Raw genomic sequence first — 21,035 nt, forward strand, 5'->3', positions numbered from 1 at the left:
CTATATTCTGTTTGGTGGGTTCGTGGTTTTTCACTTTGTCTTCCATTTTCAGATAATTGTGGTAATGTGTTTCGGCATATCAGTCATATACTCATTGCTGCAGGGCGTGTATTAATACCTTCTATTCATATAGCTGTTTGTTTTAGATTTAGATTCTTAACCTTAAAACAAACCAGTGAGAGAGACAGACTAGCCACATTACTCCCATTTTAAAGGCTCTGTAACTCTCTGAGGATCAGAGAGATTTAGCACACTGCTCAGGATTGCATGGCTAGTGATAGTAGAGTCCTGGGTCTGGTACATCACAGCACTAAGTCCAGAACTCTTTCCTCAATACAGAATTTCCAACATATGGTCAGAGTGATGAAGGATGAGGTACCTGGTAACACCTAGGAGGGCTACTAATGGTTGACCTAGCTCTACCTTTGTGTGATAACCACTTTTCAAAGCTTGGCCCTTAGCTTCTAGGCCATTTGTGTTTCTACATATTCAGATAGTTCCAGGCTAGTGACTATTAGAAGCAAACATCAATGAGAGTACCGAATAAATCAGAATGCCATTTTATTAGCATATATTGGCAAACTGTCTTTGGAACCAGACACTCAAGCCTCTTTGATAAGCACACCCCCCTTTTGTAGGAAATCTTTATGAGAAATTATCACTACTTAAGGTTGCTTTCCCATTGTGATATCAGTTGGATTAAAATGAAAAACGTTCAGTCTCCAACGTACGATAGTTCAATTTAGGATTTTCCAACTTGAGGATGGTGTGAAAGTGATAGGCATTCAGTAGAAATCCTATTTCAAATTATGAATTTTGATCTTTTCCTGGACTAGAGATATGCTGTACAGTACTCTCTTGTGATGCCAAGCAGAGGCAGTGAGCACTGCTCCCAGTCTGCCATGTGATCACAAGGGTCAACAACTGATGCACTTACAATCATTCTGTCTCCATATGTCATTCCCTTTTTTGCCTTCAGTACAGTTTTCAATAAATTGCATGAAGAAATCAACACTTTATTATAAAACAGGCTTTGTGGTGGATGACTTTACCCACCTGTAGGCCAACATGAGGTTCAGAGCATACTGAAGCTAGGCTAGGCTAAGCTGTGATGTTTGGTAAATTAGGTTCATGACATGCATTTTTACCTTATTGTGGGTTTCTTGGACAGAACCCTATTATAAGTGGTGGAAGATCTGTACCTGTTAAATAAACCCATTTTTCAGTTCCACTGATCAGTATACCCTTTGCCACAGGCATTGCTGGAAACTCACTGCCACATTTTGTCTTTTGAGCTCCTCAGTTTTATGAATCCTACTCAAACTAAGCCTTTCTCTTTTAATACAGTCTTCCTACACAGTGGGTGAAATGCAGTCCAGTAGGCTTTGGCTTAAAGTTTTAGTTATAGTCCCAATCCAGTAACTTCTACAGATTAAATTCAGTCTCCTTGACTGTATGTCACACATCTTTAAAATTCTCTTCCTTTTTGTAATCTTTTGGGTTATGTCATTTTTCAGATAGCTAGCATTGTGTGTTTTATTTTGAAACTTACTAAAATCATTCAGGGAGAGAGCCTTAGTTTCTGTTTCATGGGTATCTGGTTTTTTCTTCCCATTACTAACAAGCTCTTCCATCTTGAGCCCTTACCCCTCCAGCTCTTGCTGGGTCCTCAGCCTGAAATTGTTTTCCTTCAGAAATCTGCAGGGCTGTCCCCTCAGCCTTGGAGTCTTGCACATATGTTACCTTCTCTGTAAGGCCTTCCTTAATTAACTGCATTTGAAATTGCACTCTCTTTCACCTTTCCCTGTTTTATTTTAGCTTTTTAGCACTTATCACCGTCTGACACTCTGTATAGTTTGGTTGTTTATTAGTGTTTCGGTCTGTCTTCTGCTAGAACAAAAGCTCCACAAAGACTGGGATTTGTTTTGTTCACTGGCTTGACAATGACACCCAAACTAATGATGACAAGATTTCAAGAACGACAGGCATTTTTATACAGGCTATTGAGTCTTCTTAGTGAATCCTATCTTTTGCCAGTAGGAAACATTCCTCTTTGTCCTATATAGTTTTTTTTTTTCTAAGAGAGGGAGAGAGGGATAGAGAGCAGGAGAGGAAGGAACATGGTGGTAGCATGGGGAGGGGCAGAAGGAGAGGGAGAGAGAAAATCTGTCCCTCATGGAGAGCAGGGCTCATCCTCTCGACACAGATAATGACCTGAGCTGAAATCAATTTGGATGCTTAATGCTTAACTGACTGAGCCACCCAGGTGCCCCTCTTTGTCCTTAATACTTTTTTTCCTTACACCCCATTTTTCATGAAACTATTTTTGCTAATTTTTTTTCTGTTAGCCTTTATCTGGTTTATCTTTCTCCATCTCTTAATTCAACTGCCCTGTGACATTTTAAGTATGGTCTAAACAAAACATAGCTCGCTTTTCCCTTTTCAGCCACTCAGAGTCCCTGCTCTTTAATTGATTACTCTGACCTGTTTATATTTATTAGGATCATGATAATGAGGTTTGGAGCTATTCTTTCTCTCTTAAGTTACTTTTTCCATTTACCATACTTTTTGTGTTTTTCCTTGTTTTGCTGTTTGTTGGTTTGACTATACTTGTTGCTGGTGCTGCTTTCCATTTGTTCCCTTATAGTGTATGTTGTACTTCAACAGCAGCAGTATAGTTTAAGTTCAGATATTATTTAAACTCATTTGTATTTTTTCTGGATATCTAAAGTTTTTCCATCTGCCTCTCACTTTGCTCACTTTTACTTTGTCTTTCCTACTCCAGGTCATTTCCAGTATTGAGACCAACTGATAACTGCGTTCTGAATTGTTGTTAACCATTTTTATTAATAGCATTTATTTAAATTTATCTCTGAGTTAATATTTATTACTTCGTTCATCACTGTTTCATATACTCATGTCCACTTCTTTTTTTTTTAAGATTTTATTTATTTATTCATGAAAGACACAGAAAGAGAGGCAGAGGCATAGGCAGAGGGAGAAGCAGGCTCCCTGTGGGGAGCCTGATATGGGACTTGATCCCAGGACCCTGGGATCATGACCTGAACCAAAGGCAGACGCTCAACCGCTCAACCACCCACATGCCCCTTATGTCCACTTCTTGGATTCCTTCTGTCTTTTCTGGTCATCATCCTTTGATACTTTTTTAGAAAGTTCAAGACTGGAATTTCTGGAAGCTTTTTATCTCCCTTCACAGTTATATGGAATTTGACTGGGTATAGAATAATTCTAGCTTAAACATTTCCTTTCTCTCATAACTGTGAAAATACTCCCCCATTGCCTCTTTGCTTGCAGTGTTGCTGAAAAGATGTCAGTGTTGATCTGGATCTTATTTCTTCTAGGGAAATGCCTTTCCCCCCCCCCCCTTTCTGGAAGCTTTTAGGATTTTTTTATTTTGTTCTTTGTTTCATAGCAGTGAACTTATTGATAGTGTAGTATAGATATGGCTGTTTTGTAATATATTCATGTATTCTTGCCTCATTCAGCCACTTCAGTCTGAAAACTCTTATATTCAAGCTCAAGGGTCAGGTCATCATATTGATAATATCTTTAATAATTTTAACAAAATCATTTTCTACCCTCCAGCTGTTTATTTTCTCTTTTTGGAACTTGTAGTTCTAAAACTACCACTTCTCACCTTCAAATATTATAACTGTCCATTCCTAGTTTCCATCTCTTTGTCTTTGGTTCTGAGTTCTGAAAGAATTTGTTAGCTCAGTCTCCCATCATTGGTAATTTACTTTTCAGTTGTATGCATTCTCTACCACCTGCCTCTTAAATTTTTAATTTTAGCAATTTTACTTTTCACTCCTAGGAGATGGGGGAAAAAGTTTATTCTTGTCTATTGATGTGATGTCCTCCCTTTTCACTCTGAATGACAATTATTATCTTCTTTTGAATTGGCTTTTTTCCTGTATGTCTTTTTTTTTTTTTTTAAATGTTTATGCTCTACTGTTGCTTTCCTGGTACATATTTTCCTCAGATATTTGGTGATTTTAAGAAATGCCTGGTGTTCCCTATGAAGATTAATCTTCAGGAGTACATGCCCAGGGTTAAATTTGGTCACTCCACACCAGGTCCTTTTAAACCTGTTCTGTTGGTTGACACATTGTAGCTTAATTCTGGCTACTGCATACAATTAAACCAAAATAAAATTAGTTCTATTTCTTTCCAAAATGGTATAATTCAGGAGTCTTCCTAATTCAGACTCATTTTTTCCTACCTAAATCAAAGAGGGATGTGACTGCATGACTACAGAGCTGCATGACCAGTGGTGAGAATTTGTAAAGCTTTACATTTGTGTCATTGGAGATTAAGTAAAAGAATCTTTGTGGTTAGTTGTTTATTATTTGGTACATCTCCTCCAGGAAGTACCTCATCATTCCACCCCTTTTGAACTTTTTCTGAAATATATCCTATGTTGTTTAGTAACGTGCAAAAAGAGCCTTTTGCCATATGAGTTTTGCTCATTGATGTTGGACTAGTTTTTTGTAAAGATAATATTTAGTAGGTACACAAATGTGTATAGTACATGGATTGCATCATGAAATCATATGAAAGAGCCTGTAGATTTTTTAAAAATGTACTTTTGAAGTGTAGTTGTCATGCAATGTTATATTCATTTCAGATATAAGGAATTTGTGGTTTTATGTGACGTTTCACCCAGCATTCTGCTTCTCAAGCTGGAGTGCATATATCTTGAGAGAATGTAGTGGTCTATCAAGGTGATGCCTGAAGCCACAAGCCAAACATGGTACATTATCCTAGAGTGCGAATTTTACGTAAGCATTTAAAGAGAGAATGTTAAACTCTAGACTTTCCTAAGATTCTATCACATGCACTTGTAAATCTGCAGAATCTCAGCTTTTCATCTAATCTTATGTTTTACCTAAAAGCTTAGGATATGGGAAATTTATGTGCAGTGAGTGCTTTTGGAAAAATTTAGAAATTTAGTGCTTTAGAGGAACATGGTTTGACCAAAATGAAGAGTGCACACCATCAGGGGAATTGGTTGTGCCAAAGACAGAAGTCCCCCAGCTGCCACTGGACAGCTAAAGCATCTGCAGTACAACAAGGCCAACCAGGTGATGATGCTATTAGTCACTCTGTGAACCAGTTCTTTTTAACTTTCGATTTTATCGGGATTGAACAACCAAGTGTGATCTTTCAGTCTATGCTGAGAAGACGATGAAGGGAAAAAGCAAGTTCCCAGGCCTACCACTGGGAGCTCCTAGGGAGAAGTCTGTATTAGAATATTTGGACCATGCTCTGGCTGGATGGGAGGCCAGGGCTTGGTAGAGGAGGTCTTACAGGAGGCACAGTCCCATACTCCCAGGGCGCTGGGGTCCAGCCCCCGCAGGGCTCTAACCTGTGCTTCTAGGATACAGGCTCTGCTGCTGATGCTGCTGGTTGTGTAGCTTGTTCAGTCCTGCTGCATAAGCAGAGACAAGAAGACCAGAATGGGGTAGAAGAGAAGCCACAAAAAAGTACTTAAAAAAAATAAACTCAAATCTCATTGTCCATTTTTTCACCTCTGTGTACTCATGCTTCTCCCTTGTCTGGTTCCAACAGTGTGGCAGTGGAATAATCTGATTCAGGCATCAGCCCTGTGATTGAGTTATTGTGAGACTCTGGGTTGGACTTCCCATCGAGGGGAATCAGTTATCCCCTGAGAGAAAGGGAGATGCCAACAAGACCAAGCAAGACTGTTTTGAGGATGAAAAGAAATAGTGTATTCAAATGTACTTTGTAAACTTCAATGCCTTGTTCAGTGTAAGGGTTGAAAAAAATTAGACATATGTATCCTTTTTCCACTTTAAAAATATGCCCGGTAGTTTATGGCTTCAGACCAAAGTGAAGCAGACACACTTCTCCTCTCACTAAGTACAAGTAAAAACTCTGGGAATTATATATAAAAGAAACATAAGAAGATTCTGAAAGATGAGGAAAAAGTAGACTGGCCAGGGGACCTCAGGACCTGAGGAATGACGTGGATTTTTGGTGTTTTTTTTCCCCCTCATGTATCCCAGACTGGAACAGACCCAGAAACACCAATAATAGTAGGCTCAGAAAAAGTGGCAAGAAAAGTCTATTCTCTACAGTCAGAAGACTAGGAAAGGGGCAACGCAGTGAGTAGAAACTTTTCTATACTAGTTGCCCTACTCCCTCCAGATACCATGGGAAAATCCCCAGCCCCACCCTGACAGCAAAGGCCTGGCTATCACAAGGCACTGAATCCACCATTGCCAGGGTGGTATCAGAGGAGTGGGAAGACTTTTCATCCCCACATGTTACCACTTGAAGGTAACAACTTCTCCTTCTCCCCTCCCCGAAGTTGTCATCAGAAGTCACATGGGATCATAGAGTTCACCACCATCTAGCAGTAACAAGGCTTTCCTCACCCTGTTGTGGGATCAGTGGGCATCAGTATGGTGCCCCTCATTCTTCTATCCAGGAAGGTGTCAGATGAGGCTTAGAAGGGAGCCTGAAATCTCACCCTCACCCACAGGAACGAGGCTCCCCCACAGGTCTTAAGATGGATAGATGGGGAACCTGGATCTTCACTGTCACCTGGCAGTGGTAAGGTGATACCTCTTCCTGCTAGCATGGTGTCAGAGGAGGCATGCTAAAACAAGATTGAAGTATGACCTAGAATCTCATGATACAATACCTTTGCTATCCAAGATACAATTGAAAATCATGCATCAAATATGAAATATCAAGAATCGAAAAACATCAGTTTACATAAGACGAAATAATCAACAGATGCTGGCACATAGATGACATAGGTCTGGAATAATCTGAGAAGGATTTTAAGCAGCCACCATAGAAATGCTTCCATGAGCAATTAGAACATGCTTACAACAAATGAAAAGATTTAAAGTCTCAGCAAAAAAATAAAAGAAATAAAGAAGAACCAAGTAGGAATTTAGAACTGGGAAGTACAATAAGTGAAATAAAAAATCTGATGGATGGCTCAACAGCAAAAAGGAGAGCTCAGAGAAAGGAATCAATGAATTTGAAGAGGTTAACAATAGAAATCACCCAATGTGGACAATAGAAAGAAAATAGGCTAGAAAAAAATTGAACAGATCCTCAGGGACCCCTAAGAACTATTGCAAATTATCTAACATTCCTGCCATCAGAACCCCCAAGGAGGGGAGAAAGAGAGAGGGGTTGCAAAGTATTCAGAGAAGTAATGTCTAAAAACTCCCCAAGTTTGGCAAAAGGCATAAATTTAGAGCTTTAAGAAACTGAGCAAACCCCAAACAGGATAAGCTCACATCCACTCTAAGACATATCATAGTTAAACTTCAGAACACTGAAGACAATGAAAAAATCTGAAAGCAATGAGTGAGAGATGGTACCTTACCTATAGGAAAAAAGAATAATTTGAATTATAGTGGATTTCTCATCAAAAATCATGAAATCTAGTTGGAAGTAGAATATTCTCAAGTGAAATGATGAAAGAAAAGAACTGTCAGCCCAGAATGGTATAACCAGTGTAATTATCTGTCAGGAATAAAGGGAGAAATAAAGATGTTCAGACAAAGGAAAACCTAAGACAATTAGTTGCCAATATACCTTCCCCAAAAGAAGCAATAAGAGAAGCTCTTGAAAAAAAGGGAAATGAAAATAGGATGAATCTTGGAACACTAGCAAGGAAGAGAGAACAACACAAAGGGCAAAAATGTGCATTCATAAAATAAACTCATTTCTCCTCTTCAGTCTAAAAAACCGTGTTTGATGAAGCAAAAAATAAAGCATTGTCTGATGACAATTACATTATAAACAAAGGAGGGTTAAGGGATGTAGAAGGAAGAAAGGTTTCCATACATTATTCAAAATGGTAATATGTCAACATCAGTAGATCTCTGGTGATGCTTGAAGAGCTCTGTGTCTTCATTGCAGTGATGGTTCCTTGCACTTACACATATGATGAAATGACACAGAACTTTACATACGTATTGTCCTGGTGTCAGCTTCCTACTTTTGGTAACATACTATAGTTATGCAAGAAATAACCATTGAGGGGAACTCGGTGAAGGATATACAGAGCCACGCTGTCCTCTCTTTGCAACTTGCTGAAAATTTGTAAGTATTTCAAAATAAAACATTAACATTTCCGGGCCTGAAAACTTTAGTGTCATTTGTTCTGTGATGTTCCTCTATTTAGCAAATTTGGTAATCTAAACTATTATACTAGGACTTCTCCCCATGGGACTCAGTAAAGCTAATTCCATTAGACATTCATCACAACATGCCTGCCAGTAAACACTTTATTTTTCTCAAATTTGGCTTTTAAGCAGAAAGTATTGGTCATCACCAAATTATGCAAAAACCCACTGGCTCCCACAGATCTGTTCAACTTCTGGCTACATTTTTACTTCACCAGATGGATTGTTTATAAGCACGTACCTGTGCTTGGCTCCACTTCCTGCTCTAGTGTATTTCCTGATAACATTACATTTCTACCTTTTATGATTTCACTATTATTCTTAAATATAAATAAGTATAGCACTTTTTAAATTGTATCTTCAACTGAAGACACGGTTTTGTGCTTAAAAACAGGAACACCTATCAGCTTTTGAAACCCACTGAATTATATAAGATGATGACCTGAGGGGGTTCCACCAAAATCTTAATAAGGATCATATTGCCATGCCACCCGCACCTTGTGAACTTGGAGAGAGCACAGCAGTCCACCTAACAAACACAGATCATATTGAGGATGCACACTTAAAATAATGAAATTTACTATTGTAGATAAACAAAAGAGTCTAAATTTGGATGTCTCTTCTTAGGAGCGGCCATTCAAGAAATTGCATGCTACCATCATTTTCGCAGTGAAAACTAAATTAAAGCTGTTTGTGACTTGATAAAATACCTCTAAAAATGGTCTGAGAGTTATATGAAGCAGTTTAACTGCAGAGGCCACTAGTTCTCTGACAGAGCAGATACAAGTGAAAATCACTGGGACAGTGGTAAAAATAAATAGTATTGCTTAAATTTAAAAGACAATAAAAGAGACTGACTAGGGGATCAGAGGTGCTCTCTCTCTCAGTGATGTGACTCCTTAGCTAGAAGATACTTGTTTTAGGCTGGCATGACCCCTACTAAAATGACCTTGAGGCCAGGATTGTGAAGGTCCTGTATTGGGGAGGTGAGCCCAGGAAGCACAAGCAAGGGAGTGGGGAAGTGAGACCATGAAGGAAAGGAAGCCACTAGGAGGTACGTTAAAAGAGTAGGTTACCACTTTGGGCAGCTGGGACTCAATCCCACTAGCACTCTTTGGAGGACTTGGAGAGCATGCCTCAGAGTTGTTCTACCCAAGAGGCAAAGAAGCTCCTCTGTTCAACCACACCTGTCCATTATTGGTTAGGGGCTGCTTCCGGGGTGCTTCTAGCCTCACCTGTACATGGACTAACCCAGCCTCTTAGGCATGGTAAGCCTGTGGGCAGAGGGCCACAGGCTCTTGCAGTAAGAAGTCATTTGCATGAATGGGAACAGGGAGTCAATTTGAGTGGAGAGGGGCCGGAGCACTGCTAACTTCTGCTACAGGACACCCGCATTTCTGCTGATTGTAGCCTGAAAACATCTGGGCTTCTCTCCTCAGCAATCACCCTGACAGGAAAGCAGATTCAAACAAAATCCAAAAGGAAAACAAAACCCAGTGTGATGGGCACTGAGGGGGGCACTTGACAGGATGAACACTGGGTGTTATGCTATATGTTGGTAAATCGAACTCCAATAAAAAAAAAATACCAAAAAATAAAAAAAAAAGTAAAGTAGGTAAAGGACTGGAAATGAAAAAAAAACAAAAACAAAAACAACAACAAAAAAAACACCCGATGTGATTTGTAATTACATTTTATGTGAGACTGGATTCTTGAAATATTGTGGTACTGAGATGAAGAGAAATTATCTGCATATTTTCTTCCCAGTTTTTTGAAGTTCACATACTCAGTATCATTTTGCCCATTAATCCTTGAGGATAATAGGAAAAGGTTCCTTGTCCATAAGTAATTAAGAACATTCTTTTTTATATTTGCTGTTCCTCAAACGCAGCAAGTGTGCTCCAAGCTCAGGGCCTTTGCACTTGCTATCCCCTCTGCCTGGAACTCTCTCTTGCTCCTGGCTTATACCTCCCTGTCTTACAGTTCTCTGCTCCAGTGTCTTCTCAGTGAGACCTTCCTTGACCACCCTATGTAACAGTCTCCACCCCACACTTATCCTTACCGTGCTCTATTTTTCTTTAGAGCATGTGTCACCAACTAACATACTTTATTCAGTGTTTACTTGTTAAATTTGTTTATTCCCTGCTTCTGCTCACTCAGATGTAAGCTTCATGAAAGCACGAACTTTTCATCTGTGTTCACTGCTATAACCTCAGCTCCTAGGACAGCGTCGGGTATATATTGGATATTCAGTGAGTAACTGTTGAGTGAGAGGATCAGTATGGAGAGGATTATCCTTTAGGGGCTGTAGCTTCCCTTTCTTGCTGAATGCATAGTGATGGGCTCTGTTTCCTGTAAAAGGAGCTTTACTTTTGGTTCCTCCCTGAGGTTTTTTGTTTTTTTGGACAGAGGCCTTTTCAGTGAATCTAAACACAATAGATAGCTGCTTTTTTTGTCTAGTCTGGTGGTTTTCAAAGTGGTCACCCTGGAACTTGGGAGGCATGCAGATTCTCTGGCCTCCCCCAGACCTGCTAAATCAGAGCAGTCTGTTCTAACAAGGCCTCTACGTGCTTCCAATACACTAAACTAAAACTAAAGCTGCAGATTGTGTGATCTAGGCAGACAGCTTTACAGAGGGTACCCATGGTATTCATCTTGCGTGTTATCTTTTCCAGAGATCTGACCTGTACTGTGAACAACTTTACAATTCTGAAATTTTGGTGTGGGTTTATAATTTCCATGCTGTGTCTTTGTAAAATGAGCGGAAGCACCTCATCCTCATGCTGGGGCAGGCCTCCTGGGTGTGAGCCCCATGTGTGGGGCCCCTTGTTCCGAAGGGCACCTGTCTGGGTTTAATACTCTATTGTTATTATTTACAGGACAATTAAAAAGTAACAGAGAAATCAGAAACTATTTGGCTAAGGTAATTAATCAGTTAAGATTACAGGAATTTAAACACTTTCTCTAAAGAAATAATTGAGGGAGACTCTGTAACATGTCAAGTCCATGGACTTTGGAGCCATAAAAGTATGGTTCACCTCCCACCTTTAATACTTGATAGTTCTGTGGCTTTGAGCAGATTACTTACTCCATCCATGTCTCAGTTTTTTATCTGTTTGTGGGAAAATGGCTCCCTAATAGCTACTTCGTTTGCCCTGAGGACCAGATAAACTGGACATGAAAAACACACGCCCCAGTACACAGTGTGGGCTCAGGAAGTGTTAACTCTCACCCATTTTTGGCTCCTCACCAGTAGTTTTCTAGACAAAGATTTTTCATTCCAGTCCAGGGTTTTACCAAGTTATGAAGGCTTTTCTTTATGGATTTCCCTCCCTACCCCCTGACTCTTGTTAGATTTAGTTTCTCCTGAGGCACAAATCCACATTTTTATCAGAGATCTTTACTTTGGGACATGAGGACGCAGTCCCAGATGATCCAGAGATATTTCCAGTTGTTATTATTCACCTTCTTATCCTCCCAAAAGATGATATACAAAGAAAGCAAATGGAATGCAAAGCCTTCTGGAAAATTCTTCCTACACAGATGTACAGTGATTGATTGCAACTGGCAAGGTTTTTACTATAGTTATTTGAATTTACAATTGACTGGCAAAAAGTACAACCATAGTTAAAATATGTTGTTTAAATTGCTGGGGTAAACACAGCAGTAAATTTAGTTAGTGCACAATCTAAATGTCTTCTTTTAAAAGTTGCTTTACTTGGAGCAGATCTCTGTTAGAAGAATTTCTGTCATTCTTGGTGAATTTGGCCATTCCTATGCTTGGCCAGGTGTTTTTGGTCAGATTTTTAATGTACTTCTGGCCAAATAACATGAACAGAATTAATTACTGTTATTTGGTAACAGCGAGAATATATTTGATTTTATACGGAGCTTTGCCAAACTCATACCACCTGCACATGTATATTATCTCAGTTTTTACAACAACCTCATGGATAGAAAGGCATTATTGTCCCCCTTTTTGACGAGAAAACTGGGTCTCTGAGCATTTATTTTTTTTAAGATTTTGTTTATTTATTCATGAGAGACACAGAGAGAGAGGCAGAGACATAGGCAGAGGGAGATGCTGGACTCGATCTCAGGACCCCAGGATCATGACCTGAGCCGAAAGCAGACACTCAACCACTGAACCACCCAGGCACCCTGGTCTCTGAACATTTAATTGACTTCCCCGGGGTCACACGGCAGCTATCACTAGAGCTGAGACTAGAATAGATCTTTCTTTCCTAGTCCTTTGATCCTCACATTGCTCTATCACACAGCTGTGTTTATATATTTCATTGCATTTCACTGGGATTACCCTTGCTAAATTCACCAGGGATGTTGGTGTCACCCAATCAGCGGGCAACTGTCAGGCCTCCTCCTGTTTGACTTTCAGAAGTATCCAACGGTGTTAACTCTTTCCTTTTGGCCATTATAAATTGGCAAAACTGAGGTGTTGGTTTTGTCTTGGTCAGTGTTGGGGGAGAGTGGTGGGCAGGTGTGGGAAGTGAAATTGCAACTTCTCTTTTATTTCCCATCTCCTGGATTTTTTCTTCCTGTGCTCCAGAATCTCTGATCTCTGTGGTTCTGTACTCACTGTGCCCTTTTCCTGGGCTCTGTCACATGTTCACATCCTCCAGGTGATGTTTCTTCCTCTTGTCCATAAAATGTCTTCATTCAATGTAGCTATTCTCCAAGGAAAACAATTAGATTGGATAAATTAACCATTATCCGTGACTCGTTCAGCTAACCTTTATTGAGTGCAAGCTATCTATCAGGCACTGAAAGTAAGTTTTAACATTCTTAACTTTCTTGGAGGAATTTTTATTTTATAAAAAGATCCTTATTTGCCAAAATCAGGCCAAGACTGATAGCATCTCAGCCATGATGACAGACTGAAATGAAAGATGTTACGCTCTGCATCAGAAGACATTTTGAGCAAGCATTCAGTGATGTCATTGCCAGACCTGCCATCCTCACAGATTCTGATAAGGGGGAAACCCATAGTTTCCAGTGGGATGGTTGTGACCCTGTGCTATTGTTTCTGGCAGCCATGGGACCAATGGGACCAGAAAAAGGAATCTGAGTCAAGGACAGCAATGCAAGGATGCCCAGGACTTAGGAGGCGGATCCAGTGCTAAACGTGTTACCCAAATAGAAATGGGCTGGGGCTGTTTGAGTGTCACTCTTGGCAGAATAAACTGGGCACTTCTGGACAAAGCAGACCGCTGGGGCAGGAGCAGAAGCTGGAAGAGTGCGGGTACGGAACGAGACTCTTGAGGGGTCACCGTGGACTATGTGGTGGTGACAGTTATGAATCCTCATAGCCTTGGCCAGCTCATGACTGATACACACAGGGAAGGTCCTAAGTGTGCGAAAGGCCTGGGGGAAATCCCTGTTTCTACATGTCCTCATACTCTTGCAGTTTTCTTGCTTCCCTTGGATTTTGTTCATTCTGACCAAGTGCATCTAATTAAATCAAGGCCATGTTTTATAAGTGGGCTTGATCTAATTTGTTTATACCTAACATTGGCCTCAGTAAAAATTTAGAAATTAGCTTTTCCCCCCAGTTTTGTTGAGATGTGACTGCAAAATAAAAAGTGTATATATTGAGATTGTATAATGTAGTGTTTTTTTTTTTAATTACTTTTGAGTATACTGAATGTTCAAAAGCAACATGATGGTTGTATAAATCATGTTTAATGCTTCAATCTAAGAAGTTTGAGTCCAGTTCTCTGGTGAGAAATGCAAAACTGATATTCTTCCCTAGTAACTGCAATTGAAATGTAGCGTGTCCCTTATATGCTCAAAACCCTTTCAGTGGCTCCCTGTTTCATTTGGAGAAGAAGCCCAGCTCTTTATGATGACGCAGAACCAGCTCTAGCTTCATCGACCTTGGCTCTGTAGCCACTCAGAGCCATACACTGAAAAGGGTTCCAGGCTTGGTTTAATCCTCTGCTGTTGCCATCTTGAAATTCCTAATAAATTACTATTTGAATTTTCATTTTGTAAGCGAAGTCCGGCGGGACAAAGAAGCATATTCCTGAAGAGAGGAGATCCCTGGAGCAGCAGGGTGCACATATGCTCATGGTCCAGGAAGCAGCTGGCATACACACGGGCTTGGGCACTGCAGGCAGTGTCCACCCAGTAGCATTTGGCCAGCTGTACACCTCAGAGCAGTTCAGGTCACCACAGGGCCATGACGGGTTGGGCATGCTGGGACTTGCAACTAGATGGGGAGTGTGACCACTCTAGCATCAGCAGAAGGGCATCGTGGCCATGCAAGATAGCAGAGGCTTCCTAAGGGGCCAACACCAGGACAGCCACAAGAGGCTGACTGCCTCTGTGCATCCCCAGAGCTGGTCCTAACAGTGTGTAATATTTAACCCTCCAGCCTGAGCAACAGAACAGGAACTGCTGGCACTCAGGGAACAAACTTTATCAATAAGCTATTACAAAATAAAAGTAAACATATGACCATTGCACTGGTTTTCTTGCTTCCTTGGATTTTGTTCATTCTGACCAAGTGCATCTAATTAAATCAAGGCCATATCAGAGAGTTATCATATCAGAGAGTTAGAATTCTTTAGAGGTTAGAATTTTCAGTTTTGAAAACGTTGCAAGAAAAGCACATGTCCACAAGCTTCGAAACAGAAATTAAAGATCATTCAACAGAAAAGGACGCTATTTGTATATGAAACTTCAGATGAACCAATTAATGAAGGAGATAATTTTAAAATGAAAGATTTCCTTCTAATCATAGATATAGTGATAAAACACAAATATGTGTTTTGGATTATGCACATATTATGAAAGCCACTTCTAGTTTCTTACTCTACCTCCATGAGTTATAGGAGATGTCAGAGCAAATATTTGTCAGAGCAAATATTAAAATGCATTGGGTATATTTGCATTTAAAATTACACTCAAACTTACATGAAATTGATTTGTATGAAGAGTTCAGTCTTTATCTTCTCTAAAATAGAGAAACTATTTTATAAGATTCGTCAGCTTAAATGTACTAAAATTTATACTTTGAAGTAATTTATAAGCAATGTATTTCAATGTTGTCATAGCCTATAAAATACTCGTAATAGCCCCAGTGACAGGTGGATCAGCACAAAAATCTTTTTTGAAAGTAAAAATTATTAAAAATTATTTGTATGTTACACTCCCATGACTTACTGGAGTTTGTACCTTTTGACCACCTTTGCCCATCATGGTGACTACAGTTAACAGTACTGTATTGTATATTTAAAAGTTGTTAAGAGGTTACAACCAAAAAGTTCTCATCACAAGAAAATAAATTTTTGAAACAACAAAACTATTTATGATCTTGCATTTGCTGATGACTTTCAGTTAAATCAATTGAAAATGATGTGAAAGATATAAATTTGGTGATCTAATAAATGAATATGTAGTAAAAGTAAGCCAGGAAAATTATATGATCAATCAAGACATATTAATACAGTATTTTTATAAATTATATATAATATATAAGTATTAACTAATAATAAAGTTTTGTATGTATAAAATTATAATACCAATTTATTTAGCCAGTTGAAAGTTTATCATCATTCATGTTAATACCATTATCCTTTGAATTATAAGCAACCCCTATATTATGAATACTAAAGTACTTTTAAGGTATTTCAATACCTCTAACAGCACTTTTTTTCTTTTTGAATGAAGGAGCTCTGCATTTTCATCATGCACTGGGTCTCCCAAATAATGTAATTAGCCCTGCCAAAAAGGTCCTCCAAGATCTGCTCCCCTTTTCTATACAAAGGGGCACTTACCTTAAAGCTTTCTTCCTTTTTTCTCTTTGTTTAGTCACTATGCTTCAGGTTTTAATACTCCAGAAATCTTCAGCCTCAAGTAGGGCTTTTGCACTGGATGTTTTTTCTGCCTGGAACGTTCTTCCCCCAGATACCTACATAGCTCACACTGTTACCTCTTTAAAGTTTTTGCTAAAATGTCACTTTCTTAATGAGCACACCCAATGACCCTAGTTAAAACTGCATCCTGTCCCTCTCCCTGACTACCACGGACCCTCATATCTTACTCTGCATTTTTGTCTGTTGTACATCATCTATCTGCTCTGCTAGAACATCAGAATTAGAATGTAGGATTTCTATTCTGTTAGCTTGCTCATGACTCCCAAGCATCAATAATGCTAGAAACCCAGTGAATATTAGTGGAATGAATGAAGTCTGAAACTGTTAGATAAACGTGCGGTCGCTATGCAAGCCGAAATTATTCACATAACTGCAGTGTGTTTTTCTTTGTTGTACAATAGGCAAATTAGATTCTTGATTCCTCAAATTGTTTACAGCTAATGCTTTTGTATTTCCATCTATGTTAATTAATGAAAATTCCCATTATAGAACCATATACTCAATGCATGCTAATTAAATTGTGTTGTTCATATAATTGTAGCCATAAAAGGCTTTCAGAACTCTAAAAACTTTGTTATAAAAGCTTACACAGTTGAAATAAAAAGAAAACCCCAGTGGCTGAATTCTTTATTTGCTTGTTAAGAATATTTATCTCCTATGAGACCCTGTTTAGCCTCAATCTAAATGATAATAGAAGTACAGTATGTTTTCACTTAAGAGTGTCTGTATTTTCATTCTTAATTTAGGTGAATAGGCAATTGTGTCAGGAATTATTCAGAAATAAAATATTCTTCATCCACAGCTCTGCATAAATTCATTTACTAGCTTGTGTTCACTCTCAAGCACTAGGATCTTTGAAAATCAATATTCTTTTTTTTTTTTTAAATTTTTTATTTATTTATGATAGTCACAGAGAGAGAGAGAGAGGCAGAGACACAGGCAGAGGGAGAAGCAGGCTCCATGCACCGGGAGCCTGATGTGGGATTCGATCCCGGGTCTCCGGGATCACGCCTTGGGCCAAAGGCAGGCACCAAACCGCTGCGCCACCCAGGGATCCCATCAATATTCTTTTTATTTCTGATTTAATTTTGGTTTATCATGAGGACACCAATTTTTTTTCTCACTGAGACAAAATCAGGATTGTTATTAAACTAGGAAGCATCGTTTTTTTAAAAAAAATAAGCTTGTGCTACATGCCACTTTGAAAAAAATGGAATTTTTTTTTTTAATGGGAGAAATTGTTTCTGAAAGTTACTGTGCTCTCTGTATGTTTCTGGTAGAGAGAGTATTTATATCAAGACAATAAAATTTGGATTTCCAAGGAAGCCACCAAAATTATGAAACCCTTAAGTAATATACCAAAACTATTTTCTAAATATTGATATGACATAAAAACTTGATTAGCTTCTTTAAATTATAATTACAAGGTTGAAAATCATGATGGTAGTTTCATATCGTATTAGATGAAAGCATGGCTCCAAAGATTTCTCAATTTCTGTGTGATATTCATAATATTATATGAGTAATATGAATGAAAATTTTATGGTATAAAGAAGATCCAAAGATAGATACTACAAAGTTGTTGATTCTATAGTTTCTTGATCTATTTTATCTTTAATATCATTGAACCATGGAAAAATGACCAGTCTAATATTAGTCTCCAGGACTTTCTCAATGGCAAGACATAGAAACCTACCACAAATCCAAGAGAAAGGACTTTATGGCTTATGTTACTAGGAAGTCGAGAAATGTGTTGACTCCAGACTCAGTTTCCTCTATGTGGCCAGCAGCTCCAAATTTATAGGCTTGTAGAACCCCTATCCTCAAAGTTGGATATTTATGTCTCTTACTAGCTTCAGTAGAATGATCATGTGAGGTTCTAGATTTACATGGCCATCCCCACACAAATCACTATCACTGGAGGATGGGGTACTCTCTCTTTACCTGGATCTCCCCAACCTGATTGATAGCCCTACCCACACCACTTGGAGGTGGGGAAAGGTTCTGCCATAGGACAGGATAGTGGCAATGCCAGAAGGAAGGGGGCATAGAAGCTGGACAGATCAGTCTCTGCCTTGAATATGTAGGCAAAATAAACAAAACAAAATCAATGTGAAGATACCTGTGCAAAAAAAAAAAAAAAAAAAAAACCTGTGCGATAGCTAAGGCTTGAGGACATTCAAGGGTGACTATAGAAAATGAAGAACAAGAGCAGGGCTTGTTCATATTTTGGCTGTTTCCTTCTGTGGTAATCAAATGAGAAGCTCCTCTGTCTAATAATAGGAGGTTTACAAATGTCTGTATGTTTGGGGCTTATTATAGTTATACTAGATAATGAAGAACTAATATGTATGTTAGGTTTCCACCATGTGTTAGACTATAAACATTTTGTAGTATTTTACACACATATGTATACATTCTAGTTGAATCAATGAGGCATTGATTCTTCCGTGAGCAACAGAAAAACTTAATAGTGGTCTGAAGATATGAGTGTTTATTATCTCACATAAAAGAAACCTGGAGGTAGGCAGTCCAAGGCTACCTGGAGGTAGGCAGTCCAAGGTGGTAGCTCCATGACCACCAGGACTCAGGCACTTTCTCTCCTGTCCCACCATCCTTATCTTATGCCACCTCGTAGCACAAGAGGGCTGCTTGAACTCCAGTGCGAAGATGTTCCTTGTAGGCAACAGGAAGAAGAGAGGAGAAGGCTGTAGCTGCTCCTTTTTTAAAGAGAATTATTGGCAGTTCCACACAACATTTCCACTTGGACCTCATTAGCCTTAACTTAGTCATATGGCCACACCACATAGTAAGGAGGGAAATGTAATTCCTATAGTTGGCCATGTGCCCAGCTAAAATCTGGGGTGTGGCTACTAAGGAAGAAGGGAGGATGGCCATTGGGAGGCAACCAGGAGTCTCTGCCTCATACTTTATCTCCTAAATGTACAGCAAACATTGGTCATGGTGTTGGAAGATCGTGTGATCCAATGCAGGAAAAGTCTTACTCTCTCTGGATTTGTGCTAGTTCGGTACCCTAAAGAGCTCCCTTCCTTCTCTTACATAAGGCCACAAACATGCTGTACAGTGCCTCCTGGTGGATCTTCGCAGAGTCCTGGTGTTTACTGACTTTGCAGGGGCCTGTGTGCATGTGGACTTAGGCAGTGTGGCTCTGCGCTAATACTGCATGTGACCACTGCTTTTTTAGATGCCATCTATTACTACCACCATTCCTCCCTAAATGAAGTGTTGGGTAAGAGTTTCTGATAGTCCTCTTGCTGCCGAGAGCCTACTTCATTTTTGTCCTAACTAGCTGCTGGTGCATTGTTGCGTCACTTTTAAAAGTGAGGCTTCTATATATTACGTACAGCACCCTCTTCTCTCATGAAAAGAAATTATCGAGTAAAACTTTTCTGTTTCACCTCACATATTGCAAATCCTTTAAGGAACAGTAAGAGTAAAATAGGGTTGTATATTAAGTAGCCTCAAGTAAATTTATAAAAGTGTGGGAATGGTAAAAATATTTCCCCTTAGAGATTACTTGACAAAATAATGAACAGAGGTTCAGAAATATCTCAGTGATATAACCATCATTCTTCTTTGTTAGACATATAAAAACACATAACATATTTTATTTGAACCGTAAACATGTTCAAATGTGGTTAAGGCCTCACTGTGACGAGTCGTATATCACAATTTTATATAGAAAAAGTTGTGTGGCAGTTTACCTGATGTTTTCAACCTCTCTAGGATTAGAAATACAGATGGGAAAGCAGGTATGAAACTTCCTCTGTAATATGCTTGTAGAGCAGAATTCTGAGTGACCTATTCCAGTGACCTTATGCTAAGCTAACATGCAGTGTTGTCTCCTTATGGCCATCATGTTATGAAAAGAATGGCAGTGGTTACTTTGGAGGAATTGGGTGGTTCCAAAAAAAAAAAAAATATATTGAGCCTAGAAAGACTCATTTTCCTCAATTTTAAGTTTGAGTTTCTCTTAATTAAGTTTACCACATCAGCCTTTGTCTCCAGTTCAGTCAGCCTCTTTTAGAAGCTTGTCTCCTAATTCACATCCAGCTAGGGTTGCCCAATGTAGCAAATGAAAATACAAGGTGCCCCATTATATTTGCATTTCAGAGAAACAACGAATACAGTTTTAGTATAGATATGTCCCAAATGTTGCCCGGGTCATACTTATACCAAAAAATTTGTCATAATTTATCTGAAATTCAAATGTAATGGGGCTGAACTGAAACCCTACTGCCAGCCTGTATTTTGTGATACAGGCTGTGATATTGTCCTGTATTTGGCTTGCTGTCCCTGCATCTCCTTCTGCCCCCAGCCACTTCCACCCAGACAGCCTTCTCTTCTCTTTGTTGGTTGAATCAGCCCAATGCACTCACCCACCCACCGGCCCTTCCTCATGATCCCTCTCCCAAATGGCATGGCAGTGTCTGTGCTTGACACCCAGCTGCAAACCTTCAGTGACTTGCTGTGGTCCTCGGAATGAAGTTTAAGGCCCTGACTCAAGGCCTCACACGTAAGACTTTCCAGAATTGACTTCTGCCGATTTCTCTAGTCTTGCTTACATCCATACCTTAATTCAGTGTTTATCCCCATTTAGAAGCACTTGCCCTTCACCATAATATAATAATGAAAACCCCCTTACAGGGGTCTTAAAGTATGCAGTCGTTTGGCATGTAGATTAAAAGGAAGTAATATCTTAGTTTTTATATCACCGTATTATAGTAAAGGTTACCTTATAAAGTTTATTCCTAATAAAAATTTAATACTGTCCTAATTGTGTAAATACAAAGGAAGGTTTTAACTTTTCCTCATTTATCAAATGACACATACTTTCTTGCAGTTTGCATTAATTAGATAAGAAAAATGTGATTTATTAACGACATTTAAAATGGCACCTTGCATTCTGTTTGGCTTC

General features: G+C 39.1%; 1 protein-coding gene across 18 annotated transcripts in view; it reads left to right on the top strand.

The window, feature by feature from the left end:
* KIF6 (kinesin family member 6) overlaps positions 1-21,035 on the top strand; it is a 381,228-nt gene that overhangs the window by 9,392 nt on the left and 350,801 nt on the right. The window contains exon 1 of one of the 18 annotated variants that reach the window (XR_013383565.1): positions 6,056-6,149. The exons of the other annotated variants lie outside the window; for them this stretch is intronic. The gene's annotated coding sequence lies outside the window, so the exon portion shown is untranslated. Of the gene's footprint in view, positions 1-6,055; positions 6,150-21,035 lie in introns of those variants that run through there. 18 annotated transcript variants of the gene reach the window in all.

Source organism: Canis aureus, chromosome 7 (assembly GCF_053574225.1).
Source record: "Canis aureus isolate CA01 chromosome 7, VMU_Caureus_v.1.0, whole genome shotgun sequence".
NCBI classification, from domain to species: domain Eukaryota; kingdom Metazoa; phylum Chordata; class Mammalia; order Carnivora; family Canidae; genus Canis; species Canis aureus.